We start from the raw sequence: 20,462 nt of genomic DNA, 5'->3' as shown, positions 1-20,462 counted from the left end.
ATATTTTATTTTTTCCTGTCCTTCTCTGACTTTTCCTTCCAAACTGTTATGTTTTTATGCAACTGTCCTCCAAAACATACTCTTCCTACTAATTCTTACTTACCCACTATTTTCTTTGTAGTTTCACACATATTTTCCAATCACATTTTGGTCTTGCTTTTTGCATACTGCAGTCTAATCTCTATTTATTCCTTCTCTTTAGTACTTTATTCACACTATTCTCTTTTTATCTCTATCTGTCTTTTTCCCCTTCCTCTCTTTGCCAGTGCTGTAATTATATTTTCCCTTTTTATTTCTCTTCTCTTCTCCTATATGCAAAACTTCTGTCTAGTCTGACAAGTCTATTTAATATCTTGCCTCCATTTCTCTTAGCTTTGTTTTGCCACAGATCCTTTCTAGGAAAAGGAAAATATTTCATTTTTTTTTTTTTTTTTCAGAAATATGAAAATATTTCAGTTTCCTGCTTTCCGTTACACGTGTTCTGTATGCATCTGTTCACTTCCTATTTTCTAGTTCCCTTACTATTAATCTCTCAATTTGTCATCTAGCTTGTGATCAATGCTATCTCTAGGTACAGATCAACTCTCAAAAAGAATAAAATCTTGATGCTATCATCTTCTGTCTGGTTGGATTCTGTTATATGTGTAGTGAAGTCAAAACATTCAGATACAGTCAGAGATGATGAAAATGCAGTGCTCTGTTCTGTGCAGCACTATAGACTTGATCCTGGAATTAAAGAATGGGCAGAGTTTGAATGATGAAAGGAAAAAAATCATCCAATTATCCTGGCATCATTAAAAAAGCTGAGATATGCAAAAAGAAAACCAACTAAAGCAAAGAGGTGCACAAAGTTTCTGAATATAATGCTTATTGCCCTGACACATTGTTTTATGCAGTCAAATTATATGATGGGTTACTTAAATGAAATGAAGTTTTATTTGAATCTAGCTCAGAGTAGATCTCTTTCTGATACAGACAAGAAGTTTTCTTTCAAAAATGCCACGATATACAGAGTATCAGAGTGGTAAAAACAGTAATCTCTTTGTGTCCTGGTACTTAATGGAGTGTTAAACAGATCTAATACTGGGAGACTGGCTTCTAAATGCAGTAAAGAACATGTCTCAGATGTGCTTCATTGATAATGATTGGATAATTACAGTGGAGATCAAAATGAAAGTGAGAGAAAAAGGAAGATTTGTAGTGACAGGCTTTTTATTGAAGAAAAAAAGAAAGAACAAAGAGTGCATTTCTGTATCTTGGATGGATAGGTCTTACTTTTCTTATTTGTTGTTCCTGAGATAGATGTCATCTATTTGTGGGTTAAGTTCATTTATTTTTTCAGCAGCTTTCTGGAGTGCAGATTTTTTTTTTTTTAATTTTTATTGTTTTTTTTTTTTTTTTAATTTTCCTGAAGTACAGTGCACTTTAAGGAATGACATTCACAGAAGACAATTGGTAAAATTCCATCACTAAAACATTTGTTAGGACAAGCAAAAAAGATCTGGCAGTGATGAAAGTTGCATCATCTATCTACGGAAAGGTATAAGCTGCAGATCTCATGCAAAAAGCTTCCTTCTCATAGTTTCTTTAATTCTAAGGCAATCACTCAATCTTTCATCCAGCTAGTGTGAATAGATAAAGTGAACACAAGCATGCTCTTACATCTCTGTAGACAGAAGCCACTCTCCATCATATTTGAAAAGTTGTGGCAGTCAGGTAAAGTACCTGGTGTCTAGAAAAAGGGAAACATCACTCCCATTTTTAAAAAGGATAGAAAGGAAGACACAGAAAACTACTGACTGATGAACCTCACCACTCTGCCTGGGAAGATCATGGAATAGAACCTCCTGGAAGCAATCCTAAGGCACATACAGGATAAGGAGATGATCTGAGGCAGCTAACATGGCTTCTTCCAAGGGTGTGACCGATCTGGTGGTCTTCTGTGATGGAGTGACTGCATCAACTGACAAGGGAAGACCAACCAAGGTCATCTACCTGGACGTCTGGAAGGCCTTTGATGTGATCCCATGTAACATTCTTATCTCTAAATTGTAGAGAGTTGATTTGGATACGGAATATGGATTTCAAGGGTGGACCATTCAGTGGATAAGGAATTAGCTTGCAGGCCACACTGAGAGAGTTGTGGTCAACAGGTCTATGTCCAAGTGGAGGCTGGTGATGAGTGGTATATGCTGCTATCTCACTTACATATGCTGAGAAATTATTGGGCTAGTATTCAGCAAAGGAGCTTAGGCATAATGATGCTCAGCGTAGCATACTAAGAAATTTTTATTCTCCTGCTGTGAGAATGGGACATCTAAGTTCTCTTGAACGTAAGACAACATATGATTATAAGAGCATATCACCCAACCTACTCTGAGCTTCCTGCCTTTCTCTCAAAAGCATTTAGAAAACTCAGTGAAGCTGCAGTCCAGAGACTAATGCTACATCACATACTTAAATCTCAAGATTTTGGTGAATACATCCAAACTGAATGAAGAGCCCAGGGGCTGCAGACCCCAAGTCTAGAATTGATTTACTTTTTATATAGTCATTGCTAAATATAAAGCATACACAGTTCTAGGAGGAGGATCAGACCAGTGACATTCATGCTTTCAACTGGGTCCCTTAAATTCTCAATTAAAAAGTCAAGTTCTTCCTGCATGCTTCCAATTTATCCCCATGAGTCTTGCAGTTGGACGTACAATGGCCTAGCTACAACAGAGGAGACAGAGAACTTTTCCATTGAAAATCCCACAGCCAGTTTGTTCAGACTGTGTAACGTCTGTATGTTCAAGCAAAGGAGGGCAGACACTCAGATCTCCCCTCTCTAGCACTCCTAAGTGCTGGAGTCACCTGGCTGCTTAATAAAAAAATTATGTTCAGAGGGATTCAGAATTTTTCCATGTGTCACAAAAATAGTAATTAATCTTGGAGTATAGGCTCAATGAAGCTTATTCTCTGCTCATTCCTTACACTGTTATGAAGGAGATCTGTTTCTTTGATAGTATCTCCCTTTTTGATCAGTCAACCAGCTGTTCAAAAAGGGAGGTACTACCAAAGAAACAGAGTTTAGCCAGCACTTTCATTTACCCTTGAAATCTTTTGCCTTTCTGATTCTTTCACCCATCTCGCTGGAGGGAACTGAGTGAGTGGCTCTGTGTTCCTTAGCTGCCTACTGGGGTTAAAGCACAACAAATACTTTAATCACAATGCACTTTAACTTAAAAATGCAGTTCTCTTATTGAGTGCAAGAGCTTGTAAAACACAAATACGTGATCCTGTCACAATTTAGTTAGAGTAACCTTTGTTAATTGTGGTAAATGGCTGGAATTACAACAAATGGTTGAGACAAAGGCAGATAAATAACATGGTAGAAAAGGAGAAATGAAAAAAAAAATGCTTAAATATACTAGAAGTGATTTTGGGCTCTTCTCTCTTGTACCTCTGTTTTTCACTCTTTTCATTATCTTTGGTCACTTGTCTAGATCATGGTTCTTAGAGGTGTTGAGGAAACTGGCAGGTCTATTAGTTCCTCGAGTCCATTGATTCCCATTCTTTCTTTAAGGTCACTGTCAAGAAGATATAAGAGATGGTAAAGCTCTTTGGCTTCTGAAGTGCTGGTTTAATACATTCTTGTAGAAGGTGTCCAATTAGATGCTTTAAATCTACAGCTACAATACCATATCAAAATGGTTTTAAGCCTTGAGCTGGCCATTTTATTTCTTCCTCCCTGAGTGGTAAACAGAAATAACTCTTTGAGAAGAATTGAGAAAAGTACATGTGTACAGTGAAGAACAGAACCACTGATGGCTGTATTTTTCCTGATCACTGTGTCAAGAAACTTCTGGAAATGATTTCTATTTCTTCCTCAAATATTCAATGTGCTTAGCAAGGTTTTGTCGTGAATCTAAATGTGATTCTTAAGCATAGGATCCTTCAGTCATTTCCCAAAGTATTATGTCACACTTTTGAATCATCGTACTGTAAGCTTCTGAGAATATGCAGATGTGAAAACATTACAGAAAGAACAGTTTTATAGTTTAGGACTCTAATGACAGAATACTGCTGCCTGATCTTCCATTTAAAAATAAAGTTGCAAATGGCTTAGTTACATTGAAATTTATATTCAAGTGGTCTAAAATATTAATCCTAAAATTAAGAGCTAATTTAATAATTGATTAAATGAGCACATGATCTGCTCCAACACACTAGGAGATCAGTATTAATACAACGTTGATAATTTTATGTAAAGTCTAGTCACACCCTTCATTAAGATATGTTGACAGAGAAATTCATTTACTTGGAGAGCTACCAGGATTCAAAATGTAACTGTTAGAAATCTAGTATAATACGTTGTAATTTAACAGTAAGTAAGACTGTGGGCAAAGTGATTAACTGGAATTAAGATGTCTGTGCACCTGTAAGACTATCCTACTTTTTATCTGAAAATGAGTACTGCTTTGGTGTTAGGCAAAGCATTTATCTGGTAGCTCATGGTGTGTACTGCACACTATAATTAGCAAGATTAATGCTTTGTTTTAATTGCTTCAAGCCTTGCATCAAACTGCAAGGAAAACTACCTGAATGACTGAAACAGGTTTATTTTTCTTGTCATCAATTTTTGTTTGGAAAATAGTATCTCACTGAAGAAACTGAAGATGAGAGGAGAAAACACGGGCCACTTTCTTACCAAATATGTTTGCTTGAGGTAATAGTTCAGAAAATACTATGACAGCAACAGTTTTATTCATAGAATCTTATGTAAATGGTAATTTACACAAAGTGAGGTATTCATGTATTAGGCATATCAAGTATTTAATTGAATATTTATTTAAAACAGCCACTAATGACTGTTTTTATTTTTATTTTTATTTTTATTTTTATTTTTATTTTTATTTTTATTTTTATTTTTATTTTTATTTTTATTTTTATTTTTATTTTTATTTTTATTTTTATTTTTATTTTTATTTTTATTCTTTTGTAATATCTGTTTATATGACTGGAAATTGTAGTGTTTGGGGGAAGCTCGAGTACTATATATGTGTATATAGATGTATATGCGTTTTGTGTGTTTGTATGCATGTACAATTTATTATAAGACCTCACAACTGCACAATTGGGGCACTAACTGCAGCTTCAAATTTCAAATAAATAACAGCTATTATTACATCCTACCCCTTATGGTGATGGCCATCAATTCTTTGGACAAATTGAATATGACCAAAGAGAATTAAAAGACTGCAATGAAATCAGATGAAATTTACATAAGAGCATCCCTCCTCTAACTTAAACTGCACAAGAATTAAAGAAAGAGAAGGCAACGAAAGCTCCAGGAATTTTCCTCAGAAGACTTGTAGATACTTGCTTTTTACAGACCTATGCATTTAAAATAAGGTGAATGGATAAAATCCCCTGACTAATACAAATTCACCCTGTCTGCTTGGGAGGGAAAAGCATCCAAGAGGATTGTCACATCTATTGTGCATTAAGTGAAATATTTCATGTCTTCTGTGTAATCAAAATTGCTTTCGCCTAAATGTAAACCTTGCTTCATTTATACTCTATCACTTTTATTCAAAGCAGTTCTTCTTTATCTTCTCTCCATAACAGGAAATAATATAAGAAAATGTAATTTATTCAGGACTGTAACACTTACCAAAGTTTTTAGATCAATAAATTTAGCTTTCATGATGCAATCTAAAAGGGATTTGCTATGTTGTATGCATGAAAAATGCCTTGTTTAATAATCATTCTGATATTATATTGTTCTAAATGCAAAGCTTGATGTAACAGTGCTATTAAAATCTATTCCAAAGAATATCCCAGGGGTGTCTCTTGTCATTTTGACTGAAGCTTGTGCATAAATTTCCAGCTATAGAGAAACATTCTAAATAGCTGTTGTCCTGAAGCAGCTGAATAGTTCTCATGAGTCCTTCCCAGGTTTATAAAGACAGTTTCAGAAATAGCTTTTTTTTTTTTTTTTTTTTTTTCTCCTGTGTGTTATATGAATTAAAACACACAATTCTACCTATGATTTAGTGAATCTGTACACAGAAGTCCCAAACCCTATAGTATTTCAATGTAGACCCCACAGATTAGAATGGAATCCTGAGAACAGTAGAAATTAATTAATTCTTTTTGAATTTTTATTGTAATTCAAGTTGTATGCAACCTAATTATATATCCCAAAGGAAACCCCTTTTTATGTACCCAGCTGGGCTTAATCCAGCAAGACACACATCCTTATAAAGTCAAGCAAGATCCCAGCTGACATAAATTTGGAATACAAGTTCTGTCCTGGTATATTTTTAAACAGTTAAAACTACCAAGAAATAACTGTTTATAATTACTCTTCTACAATTTGTGTATAGGATGACACAAATAAGAAACCCATGGTTGTGTTAGCAGTGTTTCGTCATCAATGAAAAATGTCAAGCATCCATGCTTACATGCAAGTTGCGTGCTTTGGCAACAGCAATTGTGAAAACCATTGCTAATTTATTTCACCAAGTATCAAAATGCTACTCTGGACCAGTAGGTCTGGGGTTTCCCTGGGTAAGAGGAGTTATCCTCTTTGGAATTCTTCAGAGAGTAAAAAAGAAACAGATGTGCAGCTTTTCCTGCAGAGTATTTAGGCCAAACCTACGCAGTCTTGTTAAAGATTTAATATATATCTGTTTCCTCAGATCCACAACTATTCTATGAATACCTAGTTCAAGGAATAGGTGAACTGTTAAGGGTGACATTTTTTTTTTCCTTAATTTATTTTTAATTATTATTATACGACTGTTGTTTTGCCTTTCCATTATAACCTTTCATTCATTTCATTTCTCTTGCCTGTAATCCTATTTCCTTTTTCTTTAATCCTCACACACTGAGATGCACTGCTTAGCACTCTATCAAGTCTACATGGAAATCCTCTGGTTAGCTGATGTGGATCATGTGGCTGCCAGGATGGTTTGACAAAAGTCATGCATGTTAAATTTGGTTCTATATACAGCTGCACGTTATATATTGTGTTTCAGGGAAAAGCAAATCAAATGAAGTCCAAAGGCATTTAATTACTTAATAATGTGATTATGTCAGAATAAGTGAACTACACATTGAGAATCAACAATACAATAGATAAATGTGATCTTAGACACTTACAAAATATTAATAAACACCTAAAAATTTCTGAATACTCTTTTATAGCCAATGGACCGACACTACAACTCACCCCAAATCACACCCACACTCCCTAGCCACTCCATGGGTGTGAATGTCCCCCTTGCACCCCTCCTGCAGGCAGTGCTGGTGCTCCAGCTCCAGGGCTGCCCCTGCCATCCCTGAGCCTGCTGCCCAGTGTTGGTGCCAGTGCACAGCCACTGCCAGTACACAGGCCCTGGCTGTGTGACCTATACTGCTGAAGTTTGCTTCCCGGGGTCTCTTATGCCTGATAAATCTTCACATTTCTTCCAAGCCTCTTTTCAAGCTGACTCCATTGTTTTGTGTTTGCTTTTATTTATGTATTTATTTATGTATTAATTAATTAATTAATTTATTTATTATCCAAAAGTCTCTTGGTAACCCCCTGGTAATTGCTTGGTCCACTTGATATTCATCTTCCTCTTCAACATGACCAGTTTTGTGCTGATCCCCTCCTGTGCAGTTTAGTGGATTTGATTCACCCTTGTCTACATCTATATTCTTAACAAATACTATACAAACAGTGCTGTGGATGCACCCCCAACGGGATGTACAATCCATGTTTAGTACAAGGCTTGTCTTCAAGTATAACTTTAAAAACTTTGACCATAATCTCCAGTGACAGTTTTCTCAGAGCCTGCAGGCTTTACTGAACTCTCACATATAAGCCTGGCTTCTCACTGCTTACTCCCTAGCCTTCCCTCTCCAAGGAGGCTGGAGAATATGTGGTACATATTCTTTAAGCAAAAGAAAATTGGTTAGCACAGATTTGTCTGTTATTTTGAGTAATATCCCTTTGTGCCTCACTTTTTCTTTCTTCTGCCTATCAGCAGGAGGGAGAGACAGAGAAGTATTTTGTAGATTAATAGCTGGAAAGCTCTGCAAGGAAACTTGGAATGGAATTCAGTCATGCTCAAGACATAAGATTCACAATATATGTCAATCTGATGTGGTCTACACAACCATGTGTAGATAAGGCTCAGACTGGTTGACCACCTAAAGGCTGAGCCTAAATATCATACATCCAAATACATGTAGTTGTAGAAAGATGGAGACATGATCTATCTCAACAACTGCTCAGACTAAAGCAATTAAAAATGATAATAATGTGTGAAACGGATTGTAAATCAAACAACAAGAAATAGTTAAAAACTTCTGTAAAAAAAGAGTTAAAAAGAAACACTTCAGGAAAGGAAAAATAAAGTCCACTGAAATTCAGAGAAAATTTGCAATGCTCATTAAAAAGATCTTGAAGTCACATCTACCATTTTAGTTCACAACTACTACACTATTTTAATCAAAGTCATGCTTAATTGTCATTAAAAATAGACAGTAGAAACTGAATGATCTAATAGTGATAAAAAAACTGGTTGTAATTTATGAACCCCATTTCTTAAAATGTCTCACAGTATCTTACTGCTTAACTAGTCTTTTGGTTAACAAGTTTTCCTGCGTTCTCAGGAAACTCTGAATTGACCTGAACTCACAGGATCACTCTGAGTACAAAACAAACAAACAAACAAAAACAAACAAAACAATGTGAAGTGAACGGTTCAAGGTCTCATTTGAAAATAATTATTTTAGACTTCAATCCTGCAAAGAGTTTGTCCATACTTAAACCTGTAAGATTTGAAAGCCTCAGAGTTAGTCATCCCTTTTACTCCTTGACCACTAACTGTTCCTATTGTACTTGACCGGTTTTAGTGGGAATTTTGTTGTTGCTAGTTTGTTTTTTAATAACATTGTTCTGGGTTGTTGTGACAGTACAGAGTGTTTGTTTGGCTTTTTTATCAGAATGTGCAGATGACAGAGATAATTCCATTCTGAAACTTTATTTTAGTTTGAGGAAAAACACCAGATTCTGAGCATTGACATGCTAAATGTTTGAGAAAGATTGGTCACATCTGAAATTTATGAATTTAAGTTATTGCATTTAAATTTGGCAATGCCTATCTGTGTTCTCCTGTGCTGTTGTGGAGAGGAATGCAATTTATTTAACTTGTATAAACTTGCAGACCTGCAAGAATAGGACAAATAAACATAAGATGTAAGGGTGACAAAATGTGTTTTATGCAAACCAATTTAGAATTTGTAAATCTAACTTTAGTTTCTGAAGATGTCAGCATTCTTTTCACACCATTTCAAAGAGATTTGGGTCTTATCAGTTTGTTATGGTAACTTTTACAACTGACTATAAAATTATTACATCTTTGCTCATTTTACATGGACTCCTCTTTGCAGACGCATGTAGTATCTTTCTGATACTTCAGTGATCTTTCAGTTCTTTCTGTTCTTTCTGAATTACTTAAGACTTTTCATCTTTTTTTTTTCTCTCTCTCTTTTTTTTTTTTTTTTTTTTTTTTCTTTTTAGGAAATATTAGGAAAATATCTACTGAATTTGTGTTTTGGATCTACCTTCTGTGCATTTAGGGACATAGAGCACAGCTGTATTTAGAGCAGAGTACTATTTAGCTGAAATAATCTAAAAAGTAACTGTGAAGCAACTGCAGGAGGAACTTTTTAAGATGAGAATAATATCCTGGAAGATGTATTGAATGGAGTCTGCAGTAAGATAACACTTGGGTTTTCAATGCCATTGACTTAGCTTTTCAATGACATTGAAAAGCTTGTTAAGGCAAACCTATGTGTTAAAGCTTGGGTTGAAGAATGTGGAAAGCAAGAAGATTCAGACAGATTATATACTTTTGACTAGGCAAAAGTTCAAGAGTCTGACTAGACAGGACGTGGATGGATGATGTTGTAGATCCTGCAAAAGTAGGAACAATTATTCCAGGTAAATCACACAGAATGGTTTGTCTTTCATACATTAGCAGCCTACAGCACACAGCAGAAAACATAAAATACAGTACCAAGAGACTAACAGTGTCTCTTGTTTCTTTACATCAGAAATATTTTACTTTCATGGGACCATGTCAAACTGTGCATATAGAGTTCTCTTGTTTAAAGCAAGAACACAAAAAATAATATTCTAACAAAAAGTTACTTGGGTAGAGCTGAAATGCTGTTTTAATAAACAAGGTTTAAGTCTTTGTTTTTTATTTTGCTTTTCTTTACATGTAAGTCTGTTCTTTAAAAACAAATATTTTATCATATAATGTATCATATAATGATTGGATTTCATCCAATCTTTTAAAATAATAATTGAACACAAAGATAATGAAGATTTAAAATCTATTCCTGTGTCTGTTGTACTTTAAAAATTAAAAAAAAAAAAAAAAAAAGTGAATTAACCAGTTGTGTGTAGTACCAAAGGTCGTATCCTCTCTGAACTGATTGCTGTCCACAGTGCACAAGGGTTTCTATGGCATGAAGAACAGTTCCTAGAGAAGCTTATCATTTTAGTCCTAGCCTAACTCAGGAAACTCTGCATTGTAGAACAATTTTTTTTCAAAAGTCTCAGTGCCTGAGAATGACGAAGTTGAGTCTTCCTCAGAAAGAATATTCCTAAGAATATTCTTTGTCTTATTCTTTGTCCATTGTATTTAGTAGCCCAATTAGTAGTCCATGTATCAATATCTCAGTTAATATCATGCTCAATATCTCTCAGTTATGTTGCTGAAAAGAAGACATTTTCAGCTGGTGGCTGAACATGAACAGCTTATGAACAGACTTCTGAAATCCCCAAACTCCAGTGATAAGTATTCTCCAACAGTTTTTGCAACAGAATGATCAGAGTGCAACAGAAAAATGAATTCATTTGTTTGGTGTTCCAATACAAGAAACAAGAAGTACATTCTTCATCTTCCATGCTAGGCACATGTAAACTCTGTTTACCCATGAATAGTCTGGGAATGAATCTTCAGTAGTAAGTGACAATAATTTTTCAGTGAAAATTTTTCCATTTACCACCTTTTCCTTATTCAGTAGTTGTGATTTAGAAAAGTAACACCAAGGCCTGAAACAAGGACTTGAGCTAAGTCTTGTGTGTTCCAGGAGACTGTTACAATCATCATTGAAGACTAATGTCTGTAGTGTCTGCATCTAAGACACATTTTACTTTGTATTTTGTGTGATATCAGTCCATTTCTATTTTTAGAGTAGGGCAAAATATTTTTGGAAAAATCCCATTTCTTCCAGATATGAATTCTGAAGTACATGAGCAACAAAAGATAGCAAACCAAGTAATTAATCCCAGCCATCACTCTGACATTAATAAATTTCCAAGTGGAAGAAAGACAGCTACAAAGTTGTTGCTATGCAACCTCTTCCAAATGTGCATAAAGCTGATGGTGCTGCTGTTTGCTTATTTTTGGAGCCAGCTTTACTCAAAGCAAAAAGCAAAAAATGTAGGCCTGGAATGAGTAGGTCTAGTCCACTGCTACCATTTGGCATTATATATATAGTATATAGTGCTGCAATGCCTGGCTATAAGCTCTATAGAAGGGACAGGCAGCATAGAAGGGGTGGTGGTGTGGCTCTCTATATTAGAGAGTCTTTCGAGGTTGTAGAACTCGAGGTTGGGAATGACAAGGTCGAGTCCCTTTGGGTTAGGATCGGCAGGGACAACAAGGCTAGTGTCCTGGTCGGGGTCTGCTATAGACCGCCGAACCAGGATGAGGAGACGGATGAGGAATTCTACAGGCAGCTGACAGAGGTTGCAAAATCATCAGCTCTTGTACTCGTGGGGGACTTCAACTTCCCTGACATATCCTGGAAGCACAACACAGCCCTGAGAAAGCAGTCTAGGAGGTTTCTGGAGAGCGTGGAAGATAGCTTCCTGACGCAGCTGGTTAGTGAGCCTACCAGGGGAGGTGCCCCCCTAGACCTTCTCTTCACAAACAGAGAAGGACTGGTGGAGGACGTGATCGTCGGGAGCTGTCTCGGGCAGAGTGACCACGCAATGGTGGAGTTCACTATTCTTGGCGAGGCCAGGAAGGGGACCAGTAAAACCGCTGTATTGGACTTTCGGAGGGCTGACTTTGAACTGCTCAGGACACTGATTGGTGGAGTCCCTTGGGAGGCGGTTCTGAAGGGCAGAGGGGTACAGGAAGGCTGGGCGCTCTTCAAGAGGGAAGTCTTAATGGCGCAGGAACGGTCTGTCCCCACGTGCCCAAAGACGAGCTGGCGGGGAAGAAGACCGGCCTGGCTCAACAGAGAATTGTGGCTTGATCTTAGGAGGAAAAAGAGGGTTTATAAGCTTTGGAAAAGTGGGCAGGCCACTAAGGAGGACTTTAAAGAAGTAGCGAGGCTGTGCAGGGACAAAATTAGGAAGGCCAAAGCTCATCTGGAGCTCAATCTGGCTACTGCCGTTAAAGATAACAAAAAACGTTTCTATAAATACATCAACACAAAAAGGAGGACTAAGGAGAATCTCCATCCTTTACTGGATGCAGGGGGAAACTTAGTTACAAGAGATGAGGAAAAGGCGGAGGTGCTCAATGCCTTCTTTGCCTCAGTCTTTAGCGGCAATACCGGATGTTCTCTGGATACTCAGTACCCTGAGCTGGCGGAAGGGGATGGGGAGCAGGATGTGGCCCTCATTATCCATGAAGAACTGGTTGGTGACCTGCTACGGCACTTAGATGTGCACAAGTCGATGGGGCCGGATGGGATCCACCCAAGGGTACTGAGGGAACTGGCAGAGGAGCTGGCCAAGCCACTATCCATCATTTATCAACAGTCCTGGCTATCGGGGGAGGTCCCAATCGACTGGCGGCTAGCAAACGTGACGCCCATCTACAAGAAGGGCCGGAGGGCAGACCCGGGAAACTACAGGCCTGTCAGTTTGACCTCAGTGCCAGGAAAGCTCATGGAGCAGATCCTCCTGAGAGTCATCATGCAGCACTTCCAGGGGAAGCAGGCGATCAGGCCCAGTCAGCATGGCTTTATGAAAGGCAGGTCCTGCTTGACGAACCTGATCTCCTTCTATGACAGAGTGACGCGCTGGGTGGATGAGGGAAAGGCTGTGGATGTGGTCTACCTTGACTTCAGCAAGGCTTTTGACACTGTTTCCCACAGCATTCTCCTCAAGAAACTGGCTGCTCTTGGCTTGGACTGGCGCACGCTTCATTGGGTTAGAAACTGGCTGGATAGCCGGGCCCAAAGAGTCGTGGTGAATGGAGCCAAGTCCAGTTGGAGGCCAGTCACTAGTGGTGTCCCCCAGGGCTCGGTGCTGGGGCCAGTCCTCTTTAATATCTTCATCGATGATCTGGACGAGGGCATCGAGCGCACCCTCAGTAAGTTCGCAGATGACACCAAGTTAGGTGCGTGTGTCGATCTGCTTGAGGGTAGGATAGCTCTGCAGGAGCTATATATGGTTTAGTTGTTTTTATAAATCCTTTTCAGCACCTGAACATCTATAAAGGCTTGGAAGTCATTCTAAATAGCTGGACCTGTTTATGAAGCATGCAAGGAGATTGTGAACATATTTTGATTTTTCTCCCATTGTGACATTTCTATCATTAAAGTATCTGACCATCTAAGCATTAGAGAAATGATGTATGGGAAAAATTTGAAATTTAAAAATTCATTTCTGGTTGAAATGCTGAAAATTTTATTCTCAGTTCAGGTAATAGATAAAATAGTTATGTTGGTAATTGGATTAGAAATTGAAGTATTTATTGTGATAGAACAATTAAAATATTACTTCAAATTTATTGTATTTTAGGAATGTGATGTCAATAACAGCATATGTCAAAACATGCCAAGGAATATTATGTTATGACATGAGGTGTCACATTCCATTTCATTATGTGACTTTGCCTTGACAGAATGCAATAGTTGATATGGTTTAACCATTACATTACATAAAATTAATGTAAAAGTTGACATGTTTTGACTTCATTGAACTCAAAATGTTTCATAAGGTCAAAATAAAGTATAGTTACACTAGCAGAACTGCTATTTCTGATACCTTTTAAAGAGTAATTAATATACTCTGGTAAAAGCCTTTCAGTTCATCAAGTCATCATTTTAATTTTGTTGGAAGATAACTTTTCCAGCAAAACATTCTCTAACAACTGTAATATGTATGTGTGAACCAATAAGTTAAGAATCATCATCTCCTTTGGTTTTATCCTAACAATACACTTTTACAACAGCTGAGGATCTGTTCTAATGTTCCTCTGCCTCCTCTTGTCAGTAGATGTTTTTCCATTTATCATGATGTAGATAAAGCTAGGTCAAACATCTGAGCTTTAAATTTTGTTTGTGGTCATTTTGATCTCTGTCACAGTAAACTTTTTAGTCACAAGCCAGCTGCAGAGAAAACTGTCTGCCACACTCATGGGTCTTACTTTGATATTTGACATTTCCAGCTCCCCAAAGGAATGCAGTTGTCATGGGAGGTGGTGACTGGGGAGATTGAGGCCATCCTTTAGGTTGCCAAGGCCAGTCACATGCTGGCCTTTCAAGATCAGGACTTAAACACTGAGCTTCAAATCACAGTCAGCTGGGAGTCAGCACTGAGGGCAAAGATGAGAATGATGCACTTTTGATGGTCTGTGCTGTCAAGCGGTTATGGCTTGTTGCATTCTGGATAACATGCAGGTTTAAGGTGAAAAGAGGATAAAGAAGGACCTTATATTTTTTTTTTTTTTTTTTTTTTTTTTTGTTAAGACAGTTGTACTGAGAGGGTGTCCTGAGAGCTGGAAGCTCCCTAGGGATAGGAACCTGGAACCATGGGGGATGTCCAGACACTGTGCACATCCCTAGGGATGGGGACCAGCCAACGCCATTGTGGGACATGGGCCTGTGGGTGGGCCCAGTTTAGCAGAACTGTGGCTGGACAGGACAGTGGTATGAGGAGCTGGAGACTGGTATCCTACGGTATAGCTGGGGCAGGGACTGATGGCCCTGAGGGAAATGAAACTGGGTCCTGGGCCTTGACAGGGTGAGGGGGAGGCCCCAGGGTGGGCTGGGCAGGGACAGTAGCCTGTTAGTGGCCGCAGGGCCATGAAACTACAATTCAGTAATCATGGGTTACTGCAGATACCTATCTTATTAATTATAAAGATGGTATCCCATCTTCATCAACTGACTTTTGGAGGAGAAACTGAAGCTTTCAGTCAACTGAAACACTTTTTCTTTTACTCAAAAACTGACTTGTGTGGAATGACTTGGACAAATTTCAGGGACAATGTGAAGAAGGCATTCATTAGTACCCTCTAGATGTCCTCAACAGTGATATCCAAATACTCTGAGAAAAGTCCAAATTTAGTCAAAAACCTTCATGCACCAACACATACATTATCCTCACAATTTTAATTGGAACACAATTTAATACAATGCATGAGACAGCTAGAGACCTCTTCATCTGACCCTGTGGCTCACCTGGGGTACAAAGATCACACTCTGAATGTCACTGCTTCAAAAGAGAAGGTGGAAGTCTAAAGAAATAAGGATTCCCAGGGTGTGTGACAGACATCAATAAAGATATTCAGTACTGCAGAACTCGGTTTTTATTTGTTTATATTTCTAATGAAACATAAAGATAATATTTAATATCTCAAAAAACATTTCATACAATCTCTCTGTTAATGTATTGCAAAATGAAAGGCAGATTTCTGAGAAACTGGACTAAACTGGTTTCTGATTTTAATCAATGGTAACCATATACAAACTTGTGTCACATGAAAGTGAATCTTATTTTTCTTTTCTTTTTTTTTTTTTTTACTTATTAAAGCAAAGGTAATTGAGCTTCATGCAGAAAACTTGTGAGGCTGGCAAGATCCTCTTGTACTACACAAGAGACATGTTTTTACACGTTGGATGCAGAATATCTATTACTTCTGTGGAAACAAATATGTACTGTTTTCCTGTACAAGTAGGAGCTCTGGAAACTCATTTAAAGTTGGTTTAAAAGTGTAATATTGATCTATTTTTAACTTTCAAAATTAAGTTGACTTTAATGGCAGTGATTTTAGTGCCACATGGAGAAAAAATGACTTTGAACAAGGCATGAATACCACTTTGTTGTCAATAATTCACAGTTTACAACTGAAATTTACTTCTGTATCTAATACTGAGAATAAACATAGAATCTTTACAAAAGAAAAAAGAACAAATTTGAGGAGTGGATACTGAACATTATTAATATGATACAAAGAAACTTAGACCTCTGGGAACTATTTTTCAACCCTAAAAATACCAAAAAGGTGGTATGATATGAGAGTTGTAAGAGCAAAATAAATCTAAGAGCTTGGAGCAGACTTTCTAGTGTACAAGAATATAAATTGCTGCTGCTGCTTGAGTTGACATTTATTTACCATCATGCAGCATGAGAAAGAGACTCAAGATTAGAACAGAGAAAATCAAATTATGTTCTGTTCCTTTGGCTACTGGGAGGACTGTGTTTTAGAGATAGCTTTAAAGGTATATAACCACTGGTAAAGGCCAGTACCCCACCAAATGTAGTTTATTCTTAAATGAACTGTTATAGAATCACTATGACAGAAGTAAAGAAATCAAATAATTTTGTTTTCTACTAAACAACCAGTAAATAATAAATATAAACAATATGTAGATAGTGATGTCACTTTTGGGCTGATAAGAAACTTCATATTAAAATCCAAAGTCCAGGTTAAGATGTAGTGAAGAAATGAAGCAGTTCCATATTTGAAATAACACTGTTTTAAATTAGGTAAGATTTTCCACAAATAGCACTTTAATGAAGCAAGGATAATTAACGGTGTTTTGAGTAGACTGAATTTCCTGGCTATAAAGATTCATTGCAATTATTTATAATGTTAATAACTTTAAATGTGTTTTATTAAGGGTACTTTAGGTAGATTCTACGTAATATCAAAGTAAATATTCTGACCAAGTATCTTGGGTCTCTGTGAAAATCAGGGGGATGAGAGTGTAATATAAAATGAATAAGGTTATTAAAAGCAGGGCTGTTGTGTAGCTTTGATTTCATACTAAGCAGAAACATTTATACCCAGGTTTCTGTCAGACCCATGAGAAATAACAGTTTTCGTTGGCATTTAACTTACAGTCATTTACCCAAAATATACTGTTTACTTTTATCCTGATGGAAAATATATTTTCCTTCTTACAAGCTTTGCTGAATTTATTTATTTATTTATTTATTTTTTCTGTCAAGTCTCTACAAGTCCCTATAATCTAAATTGCCCTGAAAGAAGACAGTGTATGAGGGGAATATGTTAAATTTATCAAATAAAGCGTGGAGGTGGAAAATATTAATAGAAAATATTAATAAAGTATAAGAGAACTGACATGTCAGAGAATTTGCATGAAAACTTAATAACATAAAAATGATGTGTAGTATGAAGTAACTAGTATTTTGAACAGGGATCAGTGCTAGATAATCTTATTTTCTAGTAATCATATCAGGAAGATTTAGAAAAAAAAGCATAACTGAAATTGGAAACTGCAGAAATATATTTCATCCTTTATGCTACCACATATTGAAAATGAGTATTATCTAACTGTGGTAAACCTGAATTGGAAGACTGGTTTGTCCCTTAGAAATGTTGTGTCTTAATTTTGTAGCTGATTTTCCTTAGCAACTGTAACTCTTTCTTCTTACTTGCACAATAGGAAGTACCTTTCTGTGCCAGCATGCAGGGACAGACACTGCAGCTGAATCACAGAGAGACTCACTGACATCACAAGAGCTTTCTACAAGTCTGTATCTTTTTCTATTGGAAACAGTTTCCTGAACCATGTTTTATGTAAAGAGAACAACTTTACAGAGATACACTCTGTAGTGCGTCTTAGAAAACTGTAAAGTCCTGAGAGAGAGCACAGTCAATTTTATTGTCTGTATGTTAGAAAATATCTTGTTTTTGTGTTTTACAACTCTGCCACATGCGATGCTTACTTAGTAGTAGTTTATAAAACATGACAAAAGATAAGCATCCTGGACTGACCTTGCATTTTTTCAGTTGCTGGGGAGAGTTAGAGTTTCTGGGATGCAGTAGCTTCTTTAGTAGCTCTGGCAAAGCAATTACCTTTGAGCAGCAGTTGTTCTGATATTACTAGATCACTAGATACTAGATCACTACCATATCACTAGATCACTAGATCGCTAAACATAGGCAGTAGTTTAGGCACAGCAATAAGAATTACTATGTCTGGATAAGACTAAATACCCCTTCAGTGCTACTATCTTTAATAGTAGCCATCTCTAGAAAAAAGGATATATATAGAATGATGCTTTCCTAGACATATGTCCTCAGTTTGGAAAAGCTGTAATGTAGATATTTCCTGAGGTGGAAATTGTTGCATCTTCTGTATAACATTCCTCAGCACACCTTTCTTCCAATATCTTTATAGCTGTCTTTATAAGTACTTGTATTTTTGACATCCACGGCATCTCATCACAATGAGTTCCATGGGTACACTGTGTACTGTGTAGTGAAGTATGCTTTCTTTGTTCATTTTGAAGCTTCAGCTTACTTAACAGAAAGTTATGAAGCACTACCACAGGTCAATATAGTAGAGAGATGGCTGAAAATACTGCCATGTAGCAAGGTTTTAGCAGAGGCTGACCTCCAGTGGGCTTTCCTGAGGACTGATAATATGTGCAAGAGTAGGAGGACTAATCCAACATCATCTATGTTTGTATAAAGTTTGCCCATTTATGGAAAAGAAATGAAGGTGAGATCAAAGAAGCTGAGAGAAGGTAGCAAGAAAGCACAAGAGGTGTGAATTTGTATGAAGAGTTTGTCCTCCTTTCACTCCCCTGCTGCTACAATTAAAGCAGAGCACCTGCATTATGAAGTTGAGTAGCTCTATGCTACTTAGGTCAGTATCTACTTCTGTAAGAGCCTTTCTGTGTTCGAGGAAATAGACTTTTCTGTGTTACTAGTAAATAATGATTTTTATCAAAAGGATAGTCAAGGTTGCTAAAGAAGCAACCATAAGAGTTCAAAATTTCAAGTAATCTTTTGAGTCAAAAGAAGACGTATTTTAGAACACCTGAACTTTCTTAGAGGTTACTTTCCCCTTGTTTTTGAGATAATAACGTATTCATTTGTTTTAAAAAGTTGAAAAAAAAACAACACACCAACTTTAACAATACTGATATTTGGACTTATGCTATTGATCGCACCAATAGAAAAGCACTACCTACTAGATCTAACTGTACCCCATAAGGAATTTAGAGACAAAATTGCATCCCATGGGTGTTTCACATACATAATGAATTGCAAAACTATTGTCCTGCAAACAAAGTGCATGAAGTGCTTTGTGATTATTCTGTATTCCTTCAGCTCCAGCATTTACAAATTCAGATCTCTCAAGCATTTTTGCCCTCTTAAACTTGATAGTCTTCAACACTGTTAAGCACCCAGTACTCTAAGAAATTAGAAATGTAAGCAGCTAAAACATGAAGTCTGAAAATCAGAAATATATGTACAAACTTATTTACACCTGCTATTGGAATGAGGTGAAAGGGTAAATACCAGAAGTTGGTTCCAGGGTCAAAATTGTTCTGCCCTTTTTGTCTGTCATCCAGTAACGGATGGACTTCTAACATTGGCCAGAGCTAACATATGCTGGAGCTTTGGATAAAGTGAGGAGCAGTAAAGTCACATCTAGGATTCTACTCCATAGTGTTTTGTTTCTCTTACAGATTTCTTACACAGTCGTTGTTTACCTGAGCTGTGGGCCTGAATTAATAGTTTGTCTCTATTGATATTTTGAACACCAGGTTTTTGAAAGCTATACAGTGAACTCCATTAAACTCAAGAGGCTGTTCCTTCAGGAGACTGTCAATATTGCAATTCTTGCACTGTAGGGCTAGGCTTTTAAATTTAAATGTTTTAGCTTTCTAATGGTATCAGCGACAAAGCAAATCCTGCCACAGGAGTACTAATTTACCCATTCCTTAGTGTGTGCTCACCCAGGTTCCTCACGTACATCAGCTCACTGAGATTACTTGGGTTTGTATTTTCCAGGTGTGGGAGTAGTGTAAAGGAACATCTTATCTGATAGCATTAACCGTTTTTTATATTTTTATTACAATTTTGATGATTTTTGATGTGTAGAAATATTTATAATGATCAACTCTGTACATTTAAGTTACCAACTGCATTTCTTTTAGGATGTTTCATTAATTTCCATATTCACTTTAGGAAAAATCTGCCTAAGGAGGAGTATAGAAGGGTTAGTTTACGAATTTTAGCGAGGTTCTTACATAGTTAAGTTCTGGTTACCTCTCTAAAAGGAGAGGGAAAAGGGGAAGAGCAACTTAAAGGAAGTCTGCAAACAGAAACACTTATCTTGTCTAAGTCTTTACCTTTCTTTACCATATTTAATCTTATTTTATTCCCTAAAATTAT

Source organism: Aythya fuligula, chromosome 1, assembly GCF_009819795.1.
Source record: "Aythya fuligula isolate bAytFul2 chromosome 1, bAytFul2.pri, whole genome shotgun sequence".
NCBI lineage: Eukaryota > Metazoa > Chordata > Aves > Anseriformes > Anatidae > Aythya > Aythya fuligula.
The sequence above is the reverse complement of the archived record's forward strand: the minus strand, read 5'-3'. Positions refer to the sequence as shown.